This window comes from Acomys minous (assembly GCF_964271855.1).
Source record: "Acomys minous genome assembly, chromosome: 9".
NCBI lineage: Eukaryota > Metazoa > Chordata > Mammalia > Rodentia > Muridae > Acomys > Acomys minous.
The window spans coordinates 28,283,072-28,309,231 of NC_140490.1; the positions used below are offsets into that span (position 1 = coordinate 28,283,072).

General features: G+C 44.5%; 1 protein-coding gene across 8 annotated transcripts in view; it reads left to right on the top strand.

Moving 5' to 3' along the window:
* Window positions 1-26,160, top strand: part of LRRC3B (leucine rich repeat containing 3B) — an 86,194-nt gene that overhangs the window by 47,244 nt on the left and 12,790 nt on the right. The window contains exons 1-3 of one of the 8 annotated variants that reach the window (XR_014782147.1): window positions 2,910-3,066; window positions 4,627-4,927; window positions 5,351-5,671. The exons of 5 other annotated variants lie outside the window; for them this stretch is intronic. The gene's annotated coding sequence lies outside the window, so the exon portion shown is untranslated. Of the gene's footprint in view, window positions 1-2,909; window positions 3,067-4,626; window positions 4,946-5,350; window positions 5,672-26,160 lie in introns of those variants that run through there. 2 more of the 8 variants (XR_014782148.1, XM_084796891.1) reach the window with 2 other exon arrangements.

Sequence of the window (26,160 nt, forward strand, 5' to 3'; positions counted from 1 at the left end):
TGATTGCACCAGCGTGTCCCACACATAGTCAACATTAGGTAGACATACAAAGCCGTTTTGTTGATATTTGTAAATGCAAATTCATTTATAAAGTTCTTCTGAATGTAGTGTAGCTTATACCATTGCTTGTTTTTCTCTCAGTCAATGAATACTGAATGGGTTCAAATCATTTATGTTATAAAGATCCACTGATGTACCAAAGATTCCTCCTGTTTGTAAAGGTAAAAACAGAAATATGATGGGAAAATGGGTGACTGGTGGAGTGTTTGCTATTTCTCTGTGTCTTTGTTACTGCTCTATTGCTGTGAAGAGGCACCACGACCAAGGCAGCTTCTAAAAGCACCCACTGAAATTGCTTACAGCTTCAGTGGGTTAGTCCATGGTCATCATGGTGGGCAGCAGAAAGGCGGCCATGGCACTGGGGCAATAGCTGAAAGCTTACATCCTGATCCATAGGCAGGAGGTAGGAAGTAAAAAGGTGAGGCAAGGCCTGGCTTGGACTTTTGAGACCTTCAAGTTTCCCTCAGTAACCCTCTGCCTCCAACAAGGCCATAGCTCCTCATCTTTCCCAGTGAGTTTAACCACTGGGGACCGAGTATTCAAACATGTGAGTGAATAAGGGGAATCATTCTCTTTCAAACCAGCATGCCAGGTCCTACTCAGAAGTGCCAGCTCCTTACAGAAGACCCAGCTTCCGTGGGCTTTCCTCTTTACTCCCGCCCCCTGCTAAGGGGCAGTGAGTTGCTCGCCTTGTGTGGTGGTCTTTCTTCCATGGTTGAGTTAACAGAACTGAACTGGCCTCATCGCATCAGGGAATGAGAGGAGATTCCCCAAGTTTATGAACGTTTCTAAGATAAGATAATGAGTAATTATTTTTAACCCCAGGATGGCACTGAGAGCCATGTAGCTGAATCCTAGCCTTCGTAATTCCTTCATTATTACTTTTTGAGATTTACTCTCTTGGAAAAAAAAATCTGTTGTGTTAAGAGAACAAACCAGCAACTTGGAAAATAAGGTATTTCCTATTTGCCATTAAAACAATAAAACTATTTCGCACTTCATTACTTCTTCCCCAAAAATGAATCTTTCTTGATAGTTATATGGTAAAAGATGACTTCTTGGGTTTTCCATAGTCTGCAGTGTAAAGGAAAGCTGTTCTGTCTTGACTATTTTAGGTTATTTTGATTTGATCTAGTTTAGCCTGGTTAAGTTTAAGTTTTAACCTGTGGATAGGACTATCCTTAGCCAGCCCATTGCTTTCCAATTGTAATCACATTTCCTGGAGCTTGATACAATATTCCTCCCATCTCTATCCTGCTTTATGAATTTTAAAGCTATGTTTTTATTTTAAGCGTATGGATGCTTTGTTTGTGTATGCGTGTGCGTACAGTGCTTGCAGAGGACAGAAGAGAGCATCTGACCTTCCAGAAGGAGTTACAGAGGGTTAGGAGGCACATTGTGGGTGCTGGGGGCCCATCCCAGGCGCTCTGAAAGGGCGCTTTATTTTTGTAAGTTATTTGAATTACTGTTTCTTGGGTTTTCTGTACCAGACTGAGTTTAGTGCCTCACGTTTGTCATTTCTCTCCTCTGGTCCATTCATTTCTATCCTGTGTGCTCTGCTAATGAATTTGGACTTTTATCATAGAACATGCTAGGGTCACTTAGAAAAAGGTGTACATTTCCCAGTGGGTGCCTAGATGTGAAGAAATACTGTTTGCTTTCTTTGTTCTTCAACCAGGAGGGGCAGCAGGCAACAGGGCCCTGAACAGTGCACTCAGCCTTTCATACCTGTGGTTTCAGTATACCCACAGTGTGCAAGGAGAGTGGGCCCTGCCACCGAAAATACAGTGTTGTGACCCCAAGGAATTAAGTTCTTTTTCATCATGCTTACATCCTACTTGCATCCTTGAGTTTTCTGTCTTTATCCAATGAAGCAAATGATATTCCCAGGTTGTTGGTAAGCCCATGATATGCAGCATATGTTGTAAAATTGTCAAGAATCATTGCCATGCTAAGGGTTTACTTAACCATCTAAAGGCAAAACCCATCTGTTCCCTTACTATATATAAAGTAAGTCAGAGGTGCATCTGGGTTTTGTTGTATGATGTCTTGTGTTTCCCTCCCAACAGAGTATAGAGACAATCTTAGGGCTGCATCTTCCGGTTGGGAGAGTGAGAGGCAGCAATGCTTCTTCCGGCTGGGAGAGTGAGAGGCAGCAATGCTCATGACAAGTTCTATGTGACAACACCACACAGTGAAAGTTCAGTGATCATTGATGGTTTTATTGCTATATGCAAAGGACATCGAGTGAGCATCTTGGCACCCGGTTATTTGAGTCTCTGTGCTGCCACATATGTGCTACTTATATAACACTGTTCTCAGCACTAGGAGAAGTGGACATACTTTGTTTTTTTATATGTCTTACAAAATTAATCTAGACTCATTTCCTAGATATAGAAGCTGAGGCTCACAGCTGAACCCTACTCTGAGTGTCCAGGAGATGGTCTTCCACAGAGCCTCACTCTACCCTCAGATCCATCCTAAAGTTCATCCTTTCACCTCTGACCCTGGCTTTGACCTCCCTACTCAGCATCAAGCTGCCAGAAAGGCTGAGAATAAAAATGCTGCATATTTGAATGTACCATCTATTTAGTGTGAAGAAATAAAAAAACCCAGAGAAGATAGCAAGAGCTCATTGCTAAGCTCATTTTAAATACATTTTAAAATACCTTCATGAACAGTGATCTGTGGGTCCTTCTCCCCTCCAGAGTCAAGCTTCAATTAGATGAAACACACTGTTGTCCACTGTGGACCTAACCAAATGCCTGTTGGTTCTGATGAAGCAAGCCAGTCATTCCTAGCTGGCTTTAAACTTTTTTTTTTTTAGACAGAACCTGAAGCTTACCATTTTGGTTAAGTTGGCTGGTTATCAATCCCTGAGACACACGTGTCCAGAGCCAGCTTTTACATAGGTGCTGGGGATCTGAACTCAGGCCCCCATGATTCCACAGAAATTATTTTGCCCACTGTGTTGTCTTCCCAGAACAAGAGGAGCTTTTTCAGAAGGTAAGGCACAAGTCAAAGAGGAGGGGTGGAGGGGGGGAACGCTTTTTAATGGTGAAAGGTGTAGCTCCCTGGGAGCCATAGGCAGAACCATCTTCTCTAGTAAGGTGGCAAGCTGTTCGAGATAGGCCGGCCTGAATTCTCCTTAATTTCATCTCAGGGGCTGCATCAATTCTTAACTATTTTTAAAGGGCCAAGATATGAACACTTCTAGTAATTTCAAGATAATTAATTGTAAGCTACCACAAGCTGATCCCTCAGTTGTCTGCCGGGGCAGTGTGAACCTCCAGATTCATAAAGGAACGTTTCTCTGTCACCTCCTTCCTGGCAAGTTGTATTCATACCTTGCTCCCTGCGGGTACCCTGGTAGTACCATTTTTGTTACAAGGCACAGAAATATTGAATTTATAATCAACAATTATAATCATGTCTCCAAATCTATTGCTACAACCAGAGTAGCTGTCCAAGTAATGGCTTAAGATTTGGCGATGTAATGTATTCGATTGTTTCCCCTGTCTTGAAAAGAATGTCTAGTAGAATGTATCTAGCTCTTTCATTCAGAAACAAGTCTATAGCTCCCGTTTGGAGCACATGGGAAATTTAGGGTGCAAGAGGATGCCGAGCAGCAGCTGTGTGTGATGGATTAAGGATGCCATGTGGCAGGCTAAGCTTACTTACTGCTTAAAACCTTCCCCTCACCCCTGGTTAGCCCATGCTCCCAGCATCTGGGACTCAGTGCCTGGCTTTGGCAAATGTCAGCACTGCTCTGTGAGATGACTCTCAGGGGTTACTCTCACACAGTCCAAATAAGAGGTCTGCTGTAGAGGCGAGCCATCGCGGTTTGCACAAATGCCAAATTGAAAAAAAAAAATCAAAGTTTTCAGAGTCTCTTCTTACTTTTCCCCTACAAATCATATTCTTTTCTTAGTTGAAAATAGATTCTTTTCATACAATATATTCTGATTATGGGTGCCTCTCCCTTAATTCTTTCCAGACCATTCTCATTTCCCCCGCCCACCCAAATCCACACCCTTTCTTTTTCTCTCATTAGAGTAAATGAATAATGTAATAATATAATAAATATGAAGTAAAAAACAAACAACGTGAAATAGGACAAAACTAACAAACAAGCAAGCAGAGGAAAAAGAGCCAAAAAGAAAAAAAGCACAAAATCACATACAGATGCTGAGACACATTTTCACACATAGAAAACCCATTAAAAACAAAATTGAAAACCATAATATATAAGCAAAAGACCTGTAAGGAAAAAGAAATGTCCAGACAAAACATTTTGAGACAAAGAACAACAACAACAAAAAAGACCCCCAAACATCCCATTAAGTTTATTTTTTGTTGGCCTTCTATCATGGGGCCTAACTTTAAATGTTGTTTGTATACCCAGTTAACTTTTGTTGGACAAACTAATTTTTCCTTTGCAGGAAGTTATTTCAAGAGGGTGAGGTGTGGGGGAGGGGCATCTACTTCCCTTCTCCGTGCTGGACCCTGTCTGGCTTAGACCTATGTAGACCCTGTAGACATTATCACAATGTCTTTTCTCTGCAGATCTCTGTGAGCCTTGAAGAGAGGGATTTGATGGAACGTGTTCCCATGTCTTTCACTCTCTGTACATTGTCCAGCAGAGGATCATTAAGATAAGGATCATTTTATTGCTACATTCCTTTAGCACAGTAGTGTTTTATTATCCTCTAGGTCCCTATCTTATCAAGTCCCAGGTTCTTTGCCACCGGGACTGTGTCAGGCATGTGTTCCATCTCATTGAAAGGCCTTAATTCCAAAAGCGGTTAGATACTGGCTGGTGACTCTCTCAACTTCTGTGCCACTATTGCACCAGCATATCTTGCAGGTGGGTCACCATTGTAAATTGAAGGGTTTTTAGCTGGGTTTACTTTGGTGGAGAGAGATGTAATAATAATAATAATAATAATAATAATAATAATAATAATGATGATGATGATGATGATGATGATGATGATAAATTAAAAACAAACTTAGGACAAAAACAAACAAGTTGGAGTTTTGTCTCCTCTGATATTTAGTGATGTATAATTTAGATTTCTTTCATATATGTACATATTTTAAGAAGCCTTTATTGTATTAGATACCCATATGACCCCCAAATGGCTCTTAGTTTTGCCTTGCCTTTCCCCTATTTCTTCCCTTACTTCCCTCTTCGCTCTTCCTCCACATTGTAATAGGAGGATTTAAATCATATTCTTATAGACCATTAAACCTGAGCTTATGAATTTTTATTTTTCTTGTCTTAAAGTCTTAATATCAAGCCACACTGATGGAGGGCAGTATCCTTAGCCACGGTGTTACTGTGTATGTGATGTAAACCCACTGACTCTGAAGAAGACCAGTCCCAGAGGTCCACAGGCAGGAAGAATCTACAGCGGCTCAGTGCTGAGCTACAGAGCAAGGCAATTTTTCTTTCGTTAGGTTTTCTCTGCTGGGAGGGACGGTTTGAAGGGCAGGACTAGAATCTGAGGTAGGTGGTACAAAGACAAGTACCCAACAGTGAGATTTCTTGCCCCAGGCCCATTCTTACCTGTAAAGCAGAAGAGAAAACGCCAGTGGCTTGACTGGAAGTGACTACAGAAGAGACAGCATTCTCTTTAGCCTTGCTCCTTGACTCAGGTCTTCCTGGGTGTTCTTTCTAGCAAGCCATGGAACATGAAGGGTCCAATGCCACCTCCCTAATAAACCCCATTGGCATAACATCCAGTGAACAGAGGCATCCTGGCTTCTGTCTAAATCTGTGAAAATCAGAAGCTTTCTCTGAAGTAACAAGGTGTAATTGTTGGACCTAGAAATTAGTACACACCTTCTGCACTTCACTCCTCTGAGTTTCTTGGACACGAAATTGAACCCTAGGCTGTGGACCACATTGGGAATGTAAGCAGGCTGTCTGAGGCCTTCTCCTAACCCCTATCTTAGTGTAGATTACAATTAATGAATTGATAAACAAGTAATGAACAGATTAACAAACCGCTTGTACTGTACGATAATGATAACGGTTTTGAGATGAGGCAGACTATAATCTGATTGAAGTCACTGGAGCCACGGGCATTCTCTGCTTTCCAGGAGAGACATGCAGACTAACCAGGGACTTAGAGATGCGCTCACATTACACCACCACCTAGAGTTAATCAGTTAATCCCTCTGTGGTCTGTGGGAGGTCACAGCATTCTCCAATCTGATAGATGAATTACATTATTTGATAAATGTTTCTGTCCTATTGACATGGGATAAAAGCAAAACATAGAAATACAAAAATGAAATTGAACACACTGAAGTAAAAATAAGGTTTTGACTAAAGTAGCTATACCCAAATAAAGTAAAAGATGGGCATTATGCAAATGGCTGAGCGCTGGCTCTGATTGAGTTTTCTTATAAAAATGAATGAAGGATGTTCTTTAAAATTTCCACACACGGTATTTCAGGACAACGTTATCGCAGGTGCTATTACTATTAAAATATAGGTTCTCCGTGGAAGAAGCCTCTTCCTTCTCCTTCACACTCAGCACAGTAAATATCTATGATGAATAATTTAGACCATTGTTTGGACTTACAAGTATCTACAAGATATCACAACCCATAAAAAATATCACACAGGTTCCTCTACCCTCTTAGAGTTTCTCAAGCATGGGTCTATTCTTGTCCCTTCCTTGTCTCACCTGAGTCATAAACCACTCGTCCAGGGTCCCCTTTCTCAGTCCGCAGCCTCCCTGATGCTCTCCTGGCCAAGGTCCCTCTTCTTGAGTGTTTTTCAAATGGAAGGTGCTTAAATACGCTTAAATACGATGAAAATCAGAGCGATCCTTTTCGCTGTGCTCTTCCTAGGTTGAGTCCTATATCTGACCCATCAAAATGGCCCCTGGCAACCCAGCCAGAAAGGACAACACATCTCCGGATGTTAACTGGCTTTGGACTTCATCTGTGCCCTCTAGTGGAGTTTCCCCATTTGGCCACTCTCATTTCATTTGTACTGCATTAAGACTAGATGTCTGTACTTCAGAGCATGCAGATTGTTGATCTTTCCCTGAAAGCAATAAACTCAAAACACTGAGAAACAGTGAGGCATGGCATGCACATAGTCTATGACTCTCAGTTTATAGGAATCTATACTTGATTTTTTAAATTGCATTTGTTTGTTTGTGTGTGTGTCTCTGTGTGTGTTTGTGTGTGTGCATGTCTGTTTGTGCATATGTACATGTATATAGCCCAGTGTGGAGGTCAGAGGCTAACAACCCAGGGTTGAGTCTCTCCTTCCACGTTTACATTGGGTTGTAAGGCTCAAACTGGTTGTTAGGCTCGATCTACAAGCACTCTTATCTACTGTGCAATTTCTCCTGCTTTATAGAATATATATATATCCTATATATATATATATATATGTGTGTGTGTGTGTGTGTGTGTGTGTGTGTGTGTGTGTGTGTGTGCGCGTGCGCGCCAAGGATTAACCTGGGTGTTCTACACTGACCCGCATCCCCTATGTCTGTGGTTCTAGAGCTGGGTCTGTATGTCAATGTCTGCATTCCCTTATGAGATGCCTCCAAATGGTGGAGTGGGTCAGGCCTGTGACGTCAGCCCTGGTCCTAGCCGTGACTTCCAGTGCCACATTACCCTGCCCAGAGCACTTGTTCCCTTCAGCTAGACACACAGTCTGCCAGCTACCCACGGTCTCCCTGGAGCTCCAGAAAGAGGGTGGGAAATCCGCTGGTGGCATGGAAACAATTAATTCTCAACTTCTTCAGTTTGCTCAGAATATTCCAAGCTGTGTGAAGAAGCCCCAGCAAGTGTTATTTCCATTTTTGCCAAATGGTGTGAAACTGGAGGCTTGACAATGTTATTGATAAAAAGGAGATTAATTAGAAAAAAACTGCTTTTCTTACATTGTTGAACATATAGACAATGGAATGAAAAAACATAGATAGATAGATAGATAGATAGATAGATAGATAGATAGATGATAGATAGATAGATAATAGATAGATAGATGTTAGGCCATGGAAGTTAAGTAATTGCATAGAAAAATCATAATTGCAGAACATCACTCCAGCCTTTTGTGTTTCAAATGTGAGATGATGATATACCATGCTTAAATGCTTGGTCTTCATGGGAAAACAGCTACTATTTTAAATGGCTTCCTTCCTCTTCTTTATGGTGAAACCTGTCCCCGATTTCAGGAAATAACAGTGGCCTTTGACAATATATACTGTGGCTGCCCTCTGTTCTTAGCTAATTTCATCTTAAACATTGTAAGCCCAGGACCAAGAGTCCAACAGTGTGCCTTAAAAGCTGATAATCCAAGGTTGACTGCAGGTACTCACTGGATGACAGTGGACCACGGAAGAGGTAACACTTCAAAGCCACAGTACCATGCAGAAGTCTGGTGAGGCTTCACTGCTAACAAGAAAAGGCACTAGACCAAAGGTCATATGCTCGCCCCAGGGTCAGAGAGCAAGCTTTCTTGATCTGGTTCCATCAGAACATTCACCGAGATGAGTCATCAGTGGCCTCCAGGCCATGGGGAGATGAAAACCATGCTGCTTTGCCCAGGGAATGCTGAACTGTCATGAGAAATAATGTGTATCAAGTAGGTGAAAACTGCAGTACTACACAACAGTACACAAGAGCATGCAGAGCACACTCTTGCCTCCTGGGGGATGGAGGGAGTAGGGTGGGTGGGTGGGGAGTGAGAGGTATTAAGGTGGGTGGGTACGTGGGTAGAAAATAGGTGATACGGAAAATACCTAACCCCTAGGGCTCTGAGCTATACAGACAGCACTACTGACCTCCAGAGAAACCCAGCCAGTGGCCGCTGTTCTGTGCAAGTATTTCCCTGTCATGGAATATGCATGGTGGCCAGGCTGCAGGCTCTTCCACCTCTTCTGGAACTCGATCTAGAGGGTGACTGTGAGAAGGAGAGGAGCTGTGTGGGTCACAGAAGCCTGACGATGGGCCAGTGGCTGGGGGATGCTGGGAGCCCCACTCCTATGCTACAAGAAGGAGACAAGAGATGATGCCCAAATTTCAGCGATACTTTACGAGTTGTCTTCTCATTCACAGCCGAAGAAACTGCACTGCTGATAGACTCTGTGGCCAAGCTAGGACTTTTACAACTGATCGTAGACTCATAGGAAACTCCAAGCCTCCTTCCTGGCAAATTCACAAACATTTAGCAGAAAGGGCATTCTTGGCCCCTGGGGAATCAGAGTCTGCTTCCTGAGGACCATCTCCATTTAAGGTTTACCCCAGAGAGCAGGGACTGCTGGAGCCACAGGAGAGGGTGCTTCTGGAGAAGGGCTGGCAGCACACCCCCAAGGGCCAGGAAATCAGAGGTGCATCAGACCAGACATCAAATAGCCTTTGAAGATTGCGCAGTTCCCGATTTATACTCCGCTGAAGGTCAGGACAAAAGCCCGCGAGATCAAAGAGAAAACAAAGGCTTTCTGCAAGAAACAGTTTGGGATTTTTTCCTGGCAGAAATAAAAAAAGAAAGAAAGAAACATTGGTGGGGAAAGTGAAAATTGGTATGGAGAAGGTCAGAGCATCAATTTTTGAGTGGACTCTTCGTACCAAGACTGCTGTCCTACACACACAGGCCTCACAGCGATGAAATAGCTCACCGATTGGCAGCAGAGGCTACTTTGCGTAGCCTTGGTCAAGATTGCTGAGCCCTATCTTTTACCTACTCAGCCTTCCGCATGTTGGAGCAGAGTGGTGTAGTGTCCTGGGGAGGGGCATGCGGTCAAAATCACTGTGGTTCTGCAGGGAAGGCACTGATGGGGACCACTTGGCACTGCCTGGCATCCAAAACAGATTTCTCAGTAAGAAAAGGGAAGAAAGTGAGTTACTTCGCCTTTGTAGGGCCCTTGACGTATACCGTACTCTCCACACCTCTCTCCACCGTTGCTCCTTGCACTGTGGCTGACCACAGATTTCTCGTGCATTCCTCAAAGAAGTAGAGGTGACTCAGAGCACCAGTGCTCTCCGTGGCTTTTGCCCTAAGCATTAGTCCCTTCATCCTTCAGAGCCTGTCACATCAACTCCCTGCCCCTGTTCTCGACCTTGGACACTGCCGTTAAAGTTCCTACTTGAAGCGGCGGTGTCACCAGTCCGTGTGTTATACCCTCACATCGAGGAATGTATGTGCAAATCTTCCTGAGGGCAGAGACATGGCCTGCCAGCTCCAGTGGGAACCGTGCCTGGCAAGTGAAGAGATCATAGGACAGTATTTGTTGAAGGAGCAAATGAGTGAGTGAGAGAAGAAGGATGCGTGGACTGGGCTCTAATCCCTAAGCCTCATATTCTTCTCTAGCAACCCAGGCCTGCAGGTCACTCACTTCCTTTCTCCTTACGTGCGACCCAAAAAGGCCTACTCTGATCCACTCCAGAGGATGGGGGTGGAGCCTGTGAGTCTGGGGTGCCAGCTGCCTGCAGGGCTGCTGAGAAGGCTGGGGAGGACAGGAGTTAGTAAACACACCAGCAGGGAGGAATAGGTCCCCACTTCTGGCTCTCCCGCCCCTGGCTGTCTCCTGTATCTTGCCGCCTCTTCAGAAAAAGGACAATAAGGAAAGTGCCTGATTAGCTTCAGGATGAGTCAGTTCAGCCTGGGGCAAACTTGCCCAGGATTACTTCTCATTCCGCATTAGCTTAATTTGAAACTTAAGTTGTTAAAGGTGACAGTGGCGAAAACCAAAATGTCAGTCAACTTCTAGATTGCCAGGGAATCTGGAATTTGCACTTCTTTGATTTTTATTGTTTTGGGTTGGTTGCTTGCTTGCTTTTTCTTGCTGTTGTTTGTTTTGTTTTGTTTTTCTCTTCAAGACAGCATTTCTCTGTGCTGTCCTGGCTGTCCTGGACTCACTTTGTAGACAAGGCTGGTCTGGAACTCACAGAGGTCCGCCTGTGCCTGCCTCCCAAGTGCTGGGATTACAGGCCTAGATCACCTTGCCAAGTGGGATTTGCATATTTTGACTACATTTATTAAAAAAAAAAAACAAATATTTTTCCAAGCTTTGTTTTACATTTCAAGAGGGGGAAAAGCCCTGTCCTGGACCCCTCTCCACACAGATAACCATCCCATTCCAACTTCCATGTGACTGTCGTTAATTATACTGACAAAAATGTACTGATGGTGTAACTCAGTAGCTACAAGCAGTTGTCACCAAGCTTAACAAAGTGAGTCTGATCCCAGTGACCCACATAAAGGAGAGCAACGGCTGCCCAAAACTATCCTCTGATGTCCATGTGTGCCATGGCAGTACACACACACACACACACACACACACACACACACACACACACACACTCAACCTTAAAAAAGCTAAAAGAACATAGGAACTTTTTATTCACATAACTTCCCAATGGAGTTTAATACCAGCCTACAACAGGAGTACTTCCTAGCCCATCTTCGCAAGGGAGAGCCACTGTCCTTGATGATCTGTTTATGAATTGGCATCTTGTTAGTTCACATGACGGAGAAATTCCCTAGACATTTGAAAGCTGCAGAGAGAAAGAGAGGCTCCTGTGTTAAGTAGCGGTAAGTCACTGGTTTCCTGTAGCCCTTATCAGTGTCTTTGTCAGAGCAAGAAAGTGTCTTTTCTGTGTTTCATTTATAAACAGCAGCAGATTGAGAAAGACATGAAAGAACAAGCAGTCTTGCTTTCATTTTATAGATCACTCACAAAATATTAGAGCCATTGGGGTCATCTGCCTAGAGCCACAGTACTCAGGCAAGACCGCACAGCACTGAGCTTGAGGCGCGCGCTTTCTCCATATGACCCCTTGTTATCAGGAGTATTTAGAAAAGGCAGTTGCCAAGTGGCCGGCAGGGGCCCCCTGTGTGACGTGTAGTCACTGCTCTTTCTGTTGTGCTTATCCCACAGCCTGTGCTCCTTAGTGTGTGGCACACAGTTGGCTCCAAATGTGAAGGAATGGAGTTGGTTAAATGAAGGGAGCCACTGATATTTGCTTAGGTGAACATTCTATCACTGGAGGCTATCTTTACTCTGTGGTATGGATAAGTGACGATGACATGCCCTGTCACTGTCGCAGTTGCCTCGGTCTTACTTTAGTCACATGGCATATCTTTCTGACCTCTAGGTGTCCGTTCACACGGTCTTGTCTCTCTCCCCAACCCCGATACTCAACTGGACAACATCATCCTTGGGGCCGTCATCTAAAATTCTTTATTTTTAAAAAAGGGAGGGGGCACAAAGTGCAGACTGACTGTCAGTATAGCTCCTCTGCCAGGTACCCAAAAAGGAGGCAAGCCCCAGCCCAGCAGCCATAGAATTCAGGGTCCAGATAGCAGCTGAGCATCCTTCTGTCACAGTCAGCATGCAAGCCTGAGTGTTATCACTTCCACTCTGAGTTACAGCTCACATGGGCAGCTTCATGCCATCATGTCCTGTGGTCTTCAGGAAAGAAGAGCATCCGTTAGCATCCATTGATCCTAACTGCTTTCTGTTCTCTGAGAGGGGTGGCCGCCTTTGCAAGAGTGTCAGAATTTCCCTGTGGCGTGGGGCCGCTCCTCTTATCTACCTGGCCTGGACCCCATGCCCTGAGTGCTTCACCTAGGGAAAACAGAACAGGATGTGGTTGTGCACCTCAAGGATTGGACAGCTATTGCCCTGTCTTCCAAAGCAAAAGAGAGAAAATAACTTACTGGAAATTGTACTGGTGTTAACAAACAGATGCAGACCCACAGGCAACTTTTGCTTTTATAGAAGAATTTCAAATATGATTGACAATGAAACCTATTTTATTGGGTTTTTTTTTTTAAATCTGAGACACGGAAGCACAAACCTTTACTGTTAACTGAAATTAATCTTCAGAAACTTTCACAAAGATATGAATTTCCTGGTTCCTGCCACAGCCAATATTTCACTATTTTTTTATGAACCCAAAGATATCAATAACTTTTGCTTATTTCCTCAAACCCTTCGGCATTCACTTCCCCACTGAAAATGTTCACTGAGGGAGGAGATGTGTGCTTTGGAGTCCTGCTGAGTTCCGCCTTTCAGCTGCATGTGTCTATGTGCTTGGGAAGCAGCCTGTACCTTTGCTTCACAAGTCCAGTGGGAAAGGATTCTACGGAGGACGCTATTGTGTGTGGTCTGTTCTACGTCAGGAACTGGGAAGTCCTCGATGGACACTGGAAGTGTGACTTTATGGCTCATCCGTTTGCCTAGCAGGAAAAAGCCGCTTGTGATCACTCAGTAATCCAGTAAGCCTCTCCTCTCTGTCGCACATGCCGGGCATGCAGTTTTCCCTCTAGAACATACAGCCAATGCACAGCTGGCCTCCACAGCTTCCCACACAGTGCAAAAGCCCCAAATAATGTGGGGGAACTGGATGGCTTGTTGCATTCATAGGAATACTACAACTGGTGCTTTCCTCTGGATTGTCAATGGCTATTTTTAAAATAAAAATTAAAGCATGTTATTGCCTACCTCACCGTAGTGAATCTGTTTTGACATACCCTCAAACACAGATTTACAAATATTTTTAAAGAAGCATCCTTGCCTAATTATGGCCTTCTTTCATATCTTGTTGTTATCCATTGGATTTTGCCTTTGAAACTAAAGACTAAAGGTGATACTGGACAGACCAGATGAAATACGATCTTTCGTTTGCTCAAATATTTAATTTTGTCACTTATATACTAAGAAAGACAGTTGTGCTGGCTAGTTTTATATCATCTTGACACACACTAGAGTCATCTGAAAGGAGAGAGCCTCAGTTGAGAAAATGCCTCCATACGATCCAGCTGTAAGGCATTTTCCTAACTGACGATTGACTGGGAAGGGTCCATCCTATTGTGGATGGTGCCAAACCTCCCTGGTGATCCTGAGTTCTATAGAAAATCAGGCCATGAGGACCAAGCCAGTAAACAGCAACCCTCCATAGTTTCTGTATCAGCTCCTGGCTCCAGGTCCCTGCCCTGTTTGAGTTCCTGTCCTGGCTTCCTTCAATGATAAACTAAGGTGTGAAAGCTTAAGCCAAATAAATCCTTTCCTCCCCACCTTTTGCTGGTCAAGGTATTTCGTCACATCAACAGGATCCCTGACCAGGACAACAGTTTAGTGGCCATGTTCTTTGGGGAGTGGGAAAGAAAGGAGAGAAGGGAGAAGGCGAGCCCACTCTTTTCACATGGATGTGTGCTTGCGTGTTCTATTAATCTTTTGTGTTTATGAAAGTCTTTTTAACTAATCATGATGCCAATTTTGTGGGAACACACTATATTCCTTGAACAAACAAATACAGGTATAGATTTTGTGAAGAAAATGTTGTATTGACTATGTACTTGTAACAGGGCCATTGATTTGGAAGCTAAGACTAAATTACACCTCTTGTAATAGCATTATAGCAGTAGCATAAGAAGTCACTCTTGCTCCTGGCCTCCTGGTGCATAACTGACTAAAACCCTTTGTCTCTCCTTTACAAGAGACAACAGTGCATAGTGTTTAGGAATCCTGGCTCTTCAGTTTTCCAATTGATCAAGACCAGGCTTTGCACCCAATATCAGAATGCTTTTTTGAGCCTTGATTTCCTCAGCTATTAAAAGGGCTAAGGTTAACGGTTTGGACTTTTATGATGGCTCTGAAGGGACAAGTGGATGTGTCAGCACTGGGCCCAAAGTCCTGAATAAGACCGCATCAACATCAGCCACAACAGTTACCATAGTTATACTTAATGCTGTGTTAGCGTTAGTGCCAACTGCAGTCTGGTAGGAGAATAACCACCACCAGATGGTTCACGGCCTTGGTATAAATAAAAGTGGTTTTTAAATGAATGAAGTTCTTGAATGCTTAAATAAAGGGGTCCATTTAATAAATGAGCATGTGCAATGTGGTTTCCAGATTTAATGGTTAGCAAGATCCACTCTACACTGTAACCAAGCAAAATCTCATGCAGACTCAGGCAGCAGCTCTATGCCAGCCCTTTTCCTGGCCTGACTTGTTTGTGTGGCGTTACTTTTGTTTTCTGACACTTTTCCTACAGCCTGTGCCTCATTGCCTCTACCTTGTCCTAGGAGATGCTCAGGTTCTCCTCATCCTCATCCCATCCAATGCACACCACAGTGTCTCCTTTGAAAAGGACTCCAGGACTTTCTAGTAAGTTTCCTGGTTACTTGAACAAGTACAAACTTGGAAGATATTCCTGAAGAGGGCTATCCTTCACCATGATTTGTGTTGTTTCACTTTCCCAGTGTATTTACATGAAACAGTGTGGGAACTGAGATTTCCTGATTGGTGTCCATGTCTCTATCCAGAAATTGTAGCATATGAGACTGGCAGGAAGAAGCAATCCCAGCATCGTTTATTTAGATCTTTAGCCATGGCTGCATCATTTGGAGACTGCTTTTGTCTTTGTCTTTTTCTTTTTCCCTGACAGGTTCTTCTTATATAGCTCAGTCTGTCCCAGCACTAATTGAGTCTGCAGGTATCACTTCATTAGAGTTTGAGAACCTTTGTTTTCTAGGCATAATTAAGACGTGTTAGGACTTCCAGGAAAGGGAGACAGGAGAAATCATAACAGAAAAGCAAAGCTAGGAAACTATATAGTGTTTCCTTTGTTCTTTGTTTTGAGCTATGTGTCTCTCTTCAGGAAGTAGCCAGCACCTTAACTTCAAAAGTCAAGTGAAAGGAAGGGAATATACAGTGAACACCGTCCTACTTCAAGACGGTGTCTCCACTTCACGGCTTCCGGTGTGTTGAGTACACTACAATGATAGCTCTCCTAATGCTGACAAAGCTTGAATCCTGCAACTGCACTCTGGTGGGTCAGGCCCATCAGTCAGGCCTAAGCCCTATCATGGTTTTAGGAGATATACATAGGGTCTTAAGGAATGCACATGCTAGAATCATAGCAGAGTGCCACCGAGACTCCTGAATACATAAGGGATATTCAGTGTTTCAGTCCAACACGGAATAGAAGGCTCGTGGATAAGTAAACTCAGTGCTTAAGGACTACATCCTTGTTGAGAAGTGAAACCAACCCAAGACTCCAATCCTAAAATCCTTCCTACTATAAACAAGGCCACCACACCATCCTGTCCAGCCATCTGTTTTTTCAGATGCAAGATAACAGCCTGATTTCTACTTCATGTTGTCCTTTTGTCTGCCTGGGCAGAGATGGTCTGCTGCATGCCAGCAGACTCTCTCAGGAATAAGCCTCTGGTCTCACTTCAGTGCATTTTGTCTGGCGAATCTTGGTGTGAGGCACAGTTCTGACCCTTACTCCACATATCACTGCTCTCAGTTTTCCTGGATCCTTCCAGCTGACTGGTCTGCTATGGAGTCATCCCATTTCTGTTGGTGAATCAGCCAATTTAGATGATTTGCTCAAGTTATTCACTCACGACCACGGCTGGCTGAACAATTTCTTGGATGCATCCCCTGCCTTGAAAACAAAGTTGAGAACATTTTAGGTCTGTCTGCAAAGACGCTTTAGTTGCTGAGAGTGGCCAAGCAGATTACACGGTGCTGCTGTGCCCAGCTGGTTCCCAGGAACTCAAGTCAATCTCAGTCTCTGTGGCATCAAAGGGCCACAAAGCATTGGGAATCTGGCAGGTTGGTGGACAGTGTTGTCATGGGATTGATTGTTCATGTGACGCTTGTCATCACTTCTCTTCTGTGTCTTGTTGGCAGGTCCTGGTCTGCCGTTTCCATATCTGGAAGTCTTGATGTAAAGTCCTTCTCTTGGTAGTCTGTTTTATGTTTCTGGATGGAACACCCAAATGGCTTACTGTGAACACAAATGTACTTCTCAAAATCCTGAGGACCGGGAAGTCCATGACTCTAGCCTCTGCTGAGGGCCTTTCTTGCTGCCATTAGATGGCAGGAAACAGAAGGACCAAGAGCAGAAGGGATTTCGTTGCCCTTTTACAATGGCATGGATCTTCTTTGCTTAAAAGTCCATAATCTTTATGTTGCTACGATGACACTTGTGCTTTAATGGTAATTTTTCAGACGGCAAACACTCAAGCCACAGCTCTCACCCCGAGAACATACAACTTCAGAATGAGCTCATTTCTCATGCTGCATTCCAGAAAGTTTCCCTGGCAGTGGCTTTGTTCTCTGTCCTCACACATGCATGGATCCTCTGAAAGTTCAGATCCACCTTCCTTAGCCATGACTTTCTTGTTTCCCGCATCGACTGCTCCACCCACATTGCTTTCCAAAGCGATATCCATCTCACTAACACGTGATGTGGACGGAGCATGGGATGGCTCAGAGCCTTCATCCCTTTATTTGCTGAAGGTTACAGGGCTGTCACAGTGAAGGTAGACTTCATAGTGCAGGAGCAATAACAAGCTCCAAGTCGCAGTTTCTCCAAAGAGGGAGGTTAGTTCTCACTCCTGTAATTGCTCAGCAGGGTACCCTCTGTTTCCCAGTGACACCCTGAGTTAAGGAGACTGAGGAGCTTGGATGTTAACTTGAGGGAGTGCTTAAAGCTCATACAAATGATGTTAGCCCAGGGGTTTGCATGACTATACCAAGAAGAACTGAGAGGGGTTATTGTCCCTTGTCCCAGCAGAATCAGTACTGAATGATGCTTTGACCTTCTTAAAGGAGTATGGTGATGCTAGGACACCATCCACATCAAAGATGGTGTCAGGATCCTTCTTTGCAAGAGCTGGAACTGAGACAGTGTGCCCCAAGCCATATATACCTGTGTCCATTGTCTTTAAAAGCAACTTGTACCATCTATACTATTTTACATCCATCCGTTGCTATTCTTAGGTATATCAGTTGATGGAAAATGTCTGCAGAATAATTCAGAAGGGTGTTGTGCTCACAAAACTTTTCTTCTTTCAGATCCAGAGTCTAAAGCTGATGCCACTCGAATGGCACACTTGAATAGTATGCTCGATGGGGCCACTCAACATCTCAGCTGCAATGTCTCTCTCTCTCTCTCTTTCTCTCTCTCTCTCTCGGCAAGTCTCTGCTAAATGTACACTGCCAGTAGCTCCCCTAAAACACCATATTCATAACTTAGCCGAAACGTTCAGTTTCCAGTGCACTGGCAGAATGGGGTCTTCCCAGATCATCCCCATCCACTTACCTTTCCTTTCTCCAGTACTCTGGCCTGGGATGGGTCCCATTTTAAATGAATGATGTACCTGTTGCTTCTTAGTGATTTAGCTTCTTGCAACAGTTTCCTTCTCTTAGTTCTAGGTGCTCAAAAATGTTTACTCCATCTATTTCTGCGTCGCTCATAGTCTTCCTCTGTCCCAAGTCCTTCCTTCCCCTTGTTACCTTGTGTGTCTCCTTTTGACGCATAGCAGAGTCTCTCTTTTTGTGTCAAATACCAACTTTATATAATATAATAAAGTATATCTTACACTAAGAAGAAGGTGGCGAACTGGACTCATTGCAGTATGGTGTACATTGCCTGTTTGGATTACAGAATGCCTGATGGCAGAGATTTTCATTTAGGAAGTTTGCTGGGGAGTACCCTGAGGACTGACACTTGAGGCCCATAGGACTGCACAGAGGGAGACGAAGGCTTTGATGCAGCCACCTGGCAGGCACAGCCCAACTCGCAACAGCTCAAGAGCTAGCATAGCCCATCAAGGTAGCACTAGCTGAGCTGAGCTGGACAGGCTGTGTTCCTTTTGATTGTCATTCATTGTCTCTGGCTGTTTCCAGAGGCTCTGTGGGTGTCTGTCATAGAGACAAGCCTCAATGAAGCCAACAGCACAGAATTACCTGCTCCCAGCCCATCCAATGTTGTCAAGCACTCATTACAGGGATACCCACGTACCTACGTGGTACTCCACATTGGCCACCGTGACAGAGCAAACAGGAGATTAGCGACCAATCTGTCTTTGCTCCATCCAACAATCCTGGAGTAAAGAGAGTAGCTTGTCTTGCCCAGGTTGTGTTCCCCGGCACCACCTGTATTAGTGCTAATCTTCTCTCATTTTCTAAACCTGTAATGATTTAGCATGCTCTTGCTTACTTCTGCCCGTGCTGTCCTTGGTCTGGTCATTGTGGACACTTCACTGTCTTCTTGCTTCTGTGACAATCAGGGTCTCACTGCAGTTCCCTTTCCTCTAGTGCCAGTGAGATTGTGTGCATCCAAAAACGGGCTCCTTTAATAAGATTGTGCCTGTTCTTTGTGACATGTTGCTCAGAGCATACCACCCCTCTCTCCCTCTTTGAAGAAGATTTTTGGGGGAGAGAGCTCTCTCTCTTTCTTCTTTCATCCTACAGATCATTTCCATACAGCCCACTCAAGATTGCTTGGCAGCACAGGGGACGGGTGGCAGTGACAGAGAACTGAAACCACAGAAGCACCAACTGCAGCCTCCTCCCATGTGTACTGAGAGCTGAGCAGCCTACAAGTGGCTGACTTGACTCATTTGAATTTCATCACTTTCCATTTCCTCTGCCTTTCCTCTGGTACTGGTGATAATGAGTGGTGAAAAACGACCAGGGATCACCAAGGAGACAGGTGGGAAAGGGTGAGATAATCTACAGTTGAAATAGTCAAACACCGGCCTGGCCACTCTCACCTCATGAAGCCTTATCTCATCCATCCCTGGTTGCTGACCGGAGGAGCAGCCACACAACCAGACAGCTTCCTTTCAGCCTCCAGAAAGATCCTTCGCAAATTGTTCCGTGCTTTGTTTGTAAAGCTTCTCGTTTGTAGAGATAGCTCATTGAAGCTCTCGTGGTGGCCATCTCAAAAGAGACTCGGGTGGTGCTGTCACCCTGTAAGGATGACATGAATGTTCTAAGATTGGGAGACAAGTTAGGGCAGTTGGGTGAGTACGATCAACATGCGTTATATGTTTGGATGAAGCTCCCAATTATGTACAGTTAATACATGCTAATGAAACATTTAACTGTTGCAAATGAATAGTAATGGGATGAATGTTCTAGTTAGCTTATGTATAGAGGGGGTCTCAGTTGGCGAAGTTGCCTGGGTCAGATTGGCTAGTGTTTGTATCTGTGAGAAGCTCTCTTGATAAATCCTACAGGAGGGCCCAGTCCACTGTGGGCAGTGTCACTCCTAGCAGGTGTCCCTGGACCTTATATAAGAAAGCCAGCTGAGCATGAGCTGGAGAACAGGCCAGTGAGCTAGAAAACGCATTCCTCGTGGTTCTTGTGTCCTGGTTCCCGCCCTGACTTCTCTCGGTAATGGAGTGTGAGTTGGCAGTGTAAACCAAATACGCCCTTTCCTCCTCTAAGATTGTGATGTTTGTCACAAAGATAGAATGAATCTAGGACAATGAATGTTCAAAAATATGCCCACATCTTCCCTTGTCTGGCCAATAAAGAAGGACCCACTGAAAAAGCGCCTGGACACATATTTTAAGTAGAAGACCACAGAAAGAATAATGCTGCTCCTTGTGCTGAGGAAAAGCTTATCCTGGGCAAGGATGACTTGCCAGCACCAGCAGAAGGCAATGGCTGTCCCCAGCTCACTCCCCTAATCACTGCCTGAAGTACGCTTTCCAGCCCTGCTGTGGTTCTGGCAGTGGCACTGCAGGGGTGGCTTCGGATGCCACTTATTGCTTTTCTTTTGTGAACTGACTCTTCTGCTTGGCGCACACCAGCTCTCCATGTGACCAGAGCCTCAGCTTTCCTGTGATAGGCAAGTGCCAGATATTTCCATTTGTAGAGAGATGCGGACCACACAGGACCCGGCTGCCGACCATGGGAACCCTATAGATGTAGCCCCGCCATCTCCCCAGGGTCTGCGATGACATCATAAAACAAAATGAAAAGGGAAACAGTTTTTTACAGCCCACTTCTCCTTGTCTTTCCCTCCCTCTGAGTATTTTGCCTTCACATTTCAAGTGCGTATTTCTGGAAATTGGACTGTGTCAAAAGATTGGGGACAGTGCATTTGGACACAGAATCAGTCCTGACATGTTCAACAGTGGCCACCCTGATGTCACCTGGCTTCCTGCTGACCAGGGGAATCTTGAGTGGCTTCTGATCTGTTTAGATGTCCACTTCAAAAACCTGGATGGGCCTCCATTTCTCAGTGACTTAGACTCCCTGTTTCTATTTTGAATCTAAGTTTGTGAAAAATAGCTCTCAATCAGTAGCCCTTTATTCCTCCTTTGTTTCTCTATAGACTATACACAGCTCAGAGGAGGCAAAGGTCAGCCTTCCCATGAGCACTTTCAGTTCATGAGGTGCTCTGCCCTGTTTTCAGGCATCTGATCCTTCATTGAGCAGCTTGCCTTGAGCATGTGCTGTACCATCAGCCCCCGGCCATCCTTCAGCTACCCACAGCTGTGATATGCAGATGGTCTGCTGTCTGGACCATGCACAGATGTCTTGCTCTACTCTGTCCAAACCTCCCATCTGTGACTTTAAGACTTGTTGAGCTCAAAACAATGACAGGGAAAGAGGTGCTCAGTGGGCTGAGCGCCTCAGCCCAATGTTTGTAAATGAGGGAATCTGGGCGAGCATGCCAGATGGATGCTTCCGGCTCTGTAAGCTGTGACTCGGGGTGAAAATAAGATAGCTGCACCTGTCCTAACCCATGTGTGAGCTGACTGTGTATAAAGATTGGCTTTGTAAGTAGCTGCTGGCATCCTGTGTCCTTATGAGCCAATCAACCTGTGAGACAAAGAATGGATATCAGCCTTCATGAGCAGGGCCCTGCCTTCCCCATTTCCTGGTGGAGTGGGCTCTCTGTGCTTACTTTGAAAATCATTGCATGAGGCATGAGGAGTGTCTCTCACTTAGTATCTCTCTCTTCTTCCCTTCCTCCATCATTCTTGTGAAACCACCCCACACAGTGACATTTAGAACAGGGTGTCAGCATGTCAGTGGTCTGCCTTTAGAGCTCACACAAGCATTCAGAGGGGACAGGACGGCGATTTACTGCCAGGTCTTCTTACTCTCTTCTCCTGGACTCTCAGCTTCCCCTGAATAGATTGCTGCCACCTTTGCCTCCTCTAACCTGCGGGTTGGGTTACAGAAGTAGAGACGCCAGGAAAATGCAGACTTGTTCTCTTAGGTCTGAGCAAGGAGACAGGAAACAACTCCCTGCTTCAGGAAGACAAAGGGACACGGAAAGTTTTATTGGGCGTGTTGTTGACAAAGCCCAGTCCCAGGGTGCCTGTTAATTTTTCCGGGTACTTCCCAGAGGAGAATCATACCAACTCAGAGCCGTGTGTTTCCCAGTACAGCTTTCATGCACTGTACAAAACACGGAAGATGGTAGTCTCAGATCACATTGCCTGTCTTGATTTGGGGGATTTCTTTCTAATGAATGATTGCTTTTGGTTGGAAAATAGTAAAAAAATAAAAGTGCAGCAGGGAGAAAAAAGAGTATTCTAAAAGGACTGCTTCGTGGGCCCACTACAATCATAGGTAAGCAGATACAGCCTGTGTTACCCTTCTGTCAGAAGCAACGGCCCACTGATGGCACCCCTGCCCTGTGAATGCCCTGACAGAGGTGATTAGTCATGGTTTACATACCCAGTCCTCCTTAAGGGCCTCAGCTTCTTTGAAAGTGTAGATCTCAGGATGGAACCTCTGAGACCAGCTTTGACCTCCCATGATCCTCCATGCAGAAGGTGGAGAAGGTAAAATGCCTATGCAGGCGCTTTAACAAAATGGAAATCTCAATCTGAAAACGAAGGGACATGACAGGGGTGTCAGTGCCAGTCTTGTGCCAGCTGCTTCTGCTAGTAGTGTAGAGGCTTTCAGTCCAATGTGATGAGCTCTGGCTTTGGAAAAAACAACTGTCCATCCTTAAGGGCTGTGTGAGATGACCGCAGACTCTTCTGGCTCTGGGGAAGGTGCATGGACAGGAAGTAACCAAAGTACAATTGGGAGGGCCCTCTATGGGTTTCCAGGGTGATGGGGACAGGGCTCTGCTTAGTGTGGATGGGACCTTATACCAGATATATACATGGTAGCAGTGTGTCCAGAACTGGTAAATTGGCCTTTATTGTACTTGTGTACCATAGGATACTGACATGATGTTTACATTCCTGCTGAATTTCTGTAACTTTTGCTTCCTGTGACATTTGCAGGGTGACTCTGAGAGCTGGACAGAAACTTAGGCTCTGTTTCCAAGATCACATGGGAAACAAAAGCAGTTCAACAAAGGCATAGAATTCAGATTCATTGTCCACAGACCAGAGCCAGGTTCTGTTCAGGTGTCTTACCTAAATAGTCTTGCTTTATCCTTATAAAATGTCAAAGCAGTAAGGGCTTCTGTGGCTCTCTGCTCACACACAGGGGAATCAAGGTAAGCACAGCAAAGGAGCTGCGGTTCAGGCTGAGGCTGACTTCCAAATCTCTGCTCTTAGCCAAAGGTCTACACGAGGTGCGTGTTTCCACATCACCCATTGTTCTTGACACCAGGGAAACAAGAGCAAACAGTATTTCAATTTGTTATTCAAGTCTGACCTTCAGATCGCATGAATATCTTTCATCTGTGTGTCAGGTTCTGTGGACTGCTCAGAGGTTACCATAACAACCCGGAATATCATTGACTGTGATGGTCAGCAAATAACATTAAGTAATTTGTTTTCTAATGACAGTGGAATGGAACTGCTGATGTCCTTCAGCATTGAGCAACGACAGCACTTGTGAATGAGGTCTCTGTTACACTTTCTTAAGGAGCAAATATTTATTAGTTGTTGATATTAAACAAGTACTAGCCAGGCCTGTGGTAAGGAACAAAAATGTTAAGCTACTGCATTGGGACGATGATCATGTTTTCTATCACCTACATAATAAAGTATCTGCAAGGCACTTGTCATTGGTCACAGGTATGGGTAGCTTGGTTCTCAGGCCCTCATTGGCTCACTCAGAGGGATTAACTAAAGATGAGATAATTGCCTCTGATAACTCAGGCTGGGCTTTCTCACATGTTTGAAGCAGGGCTGGCTCAGGCTTGAATTGCCTCAGGTGGAACAGTTGGCTTCTATAATGTGTGGCCTCCCATCTTCTAGCAGGTTCCATGGGGTATGCTAATGTGCATCTTGGCAAGAGTACAGAAGACCTTTCAGAGAGACTCAAAATCAGACCAGTTACCCTCCCACTTCTGCCTGCTGTTGTGTCCAAAGCAAGTCCAGTCAGGGAGATTGGTGACTCTATGTCTGGACAGGAGGAAACCTAAGATCACATTGCAAAGGTGCATGGGTGTTACAGTATGAAGAATACACTCTAGACATAAATATTTCTAAGCTCATTTTACGGATGGAAATGTTGAAATGAAATGTTAAATAGGACGCCCCAAAATCACAAAACTCTTAAGCAGCACAGTTCTCTAAGTCACTAATAATTGGCAGATGGTTGGATAACAGTTAGACACTAAGCCATGCCTAACTCCGGTGCTCATTTTCTCTTTAAATATTTTTGGCGGCTGATTAGTTGGTTGAATAATGAGTGATGCTGAGTGCTAGGCAAGCACTCTGAGCTATATCCACAGCTCTATTTTTACTTTTTAATTTGAGACAGTCTCTCTAAGTTATCCAGGCTGGCTGTGTACTCCTTCTGTAGCCTGGGGTGACCTTAAACAAGTGATGTTCCTGCCTCAGCAACCAGGAACCATTGTGATTGCTGGACTGCATTCATATATGCTTCATGACCAGCCAAAGCTTTGTGGTCATTGTTTTCTTTTGTTTGAATGAGGTTTGTAGCCCAGGGTGACTTCAAACTCAGACTGTAGACAAGGATGACCTTGAACTCCTCTTGTGCCCAAATGTTAGGATTTTAAGTACCCAATGAAAGTTGTGACCAAAGATGAGGAAATACCAAAGGATTAAAATTCAAAGAGCAATAACCTTTTCATTTTCATTACTAGAGGTATAGATTGTGTCAATCAAGGAACATTGCTTAATTAAACAAAAACCTGACCATGATGGTAGCCATCTTTCTCATCTCTGCCTGGGTCGTCCTTAGCTGCCTGAGTATTTCCACACTGTGGTACTATACAGACTGGTACTGATCAAAGGCAAATGGAATCCCTGGGCCAGCCCTTCACCTCATGCTCTCCCAGAGCATGTTGGTGAGGTAAGGGGCATCCCTGCAGAGCTGTAGTAGAGGGAGTGCTGATGCTGTTCAGTTTGATCTGAATTTAGGAGGTAGCACTGTGTAAGCACAATACTGCACAGGAACTCTCTGGCAGGGGCTCATGTGCTTGAGAAAATCTGGGCTACTCACTAATCTGCTGTTAATTCTCGGAAACACTAAGAGGCTGATGTCCACTGCTATTATCAAAACCACAAGGGTGACTCTAGGATGCTCATTTGGTGCAATGTGTAGACTGTTGGAATTCTAGGGAACTCATTGAAAATGGGAAATTGGTCTGATCTCTTTCCAAGTATATCAAGCAAGAATACAGGGCTCCACCAGGCCCCACAGGAATGAAGTAGGAATGCTGTCCTTTAAAGAGGAGGGACTGAGGCTGGAGCTTTGGCTTGCTCTGGGGCCTCAGCTGACATGGGATCTGAGGTGGGGAACATGGATTTGCATAGAATCAGGCCTGTACCATCTGTTGGGCACTTTTTTAAGATTCAGAAAGCATAAACTGTCCAAGGTGGCTGGCTGGTAAGGATAACTACATCTCCTGCTCATCTCCTGCTCATGCTTATCGCCTGTAAGTCCTAAAGGAGATTTAGGCCAGTACTCAGGGCTGACAGGACAGTCCTTCTTTTTATTGTCTGGGTTCTAATCCCAAGCACAATTATAAAAGTTTACAACATAAATCAGCTAAAAGAGTCTTTCCCTGGAGTTGTGTAAACAATTGTTAGTGTTTATCCATACTCTTTGAAAGCTCGTGTGTGTGTGTGTGTGTGTGTGTGTGTGTGTGTGTGTTTGCATGCTTGCAGGCATACATGTTTGCATACACATGTATATGCACATTATGTATTTTTGCAAGTGTGTATGCATACAGGTTTATAGCATGTGTATATATGTGCACATGTGATCGTATGTGGATATATGACTACTATGTGAATATGAGTGCATGTGAATGAGGCTATATATGAAGTGTGTCTGTTATGTGTATGTATGCATGTGTGCATTTACATGTGATCCCTTATGTTTTGTGCTCAGGTGATCATACATT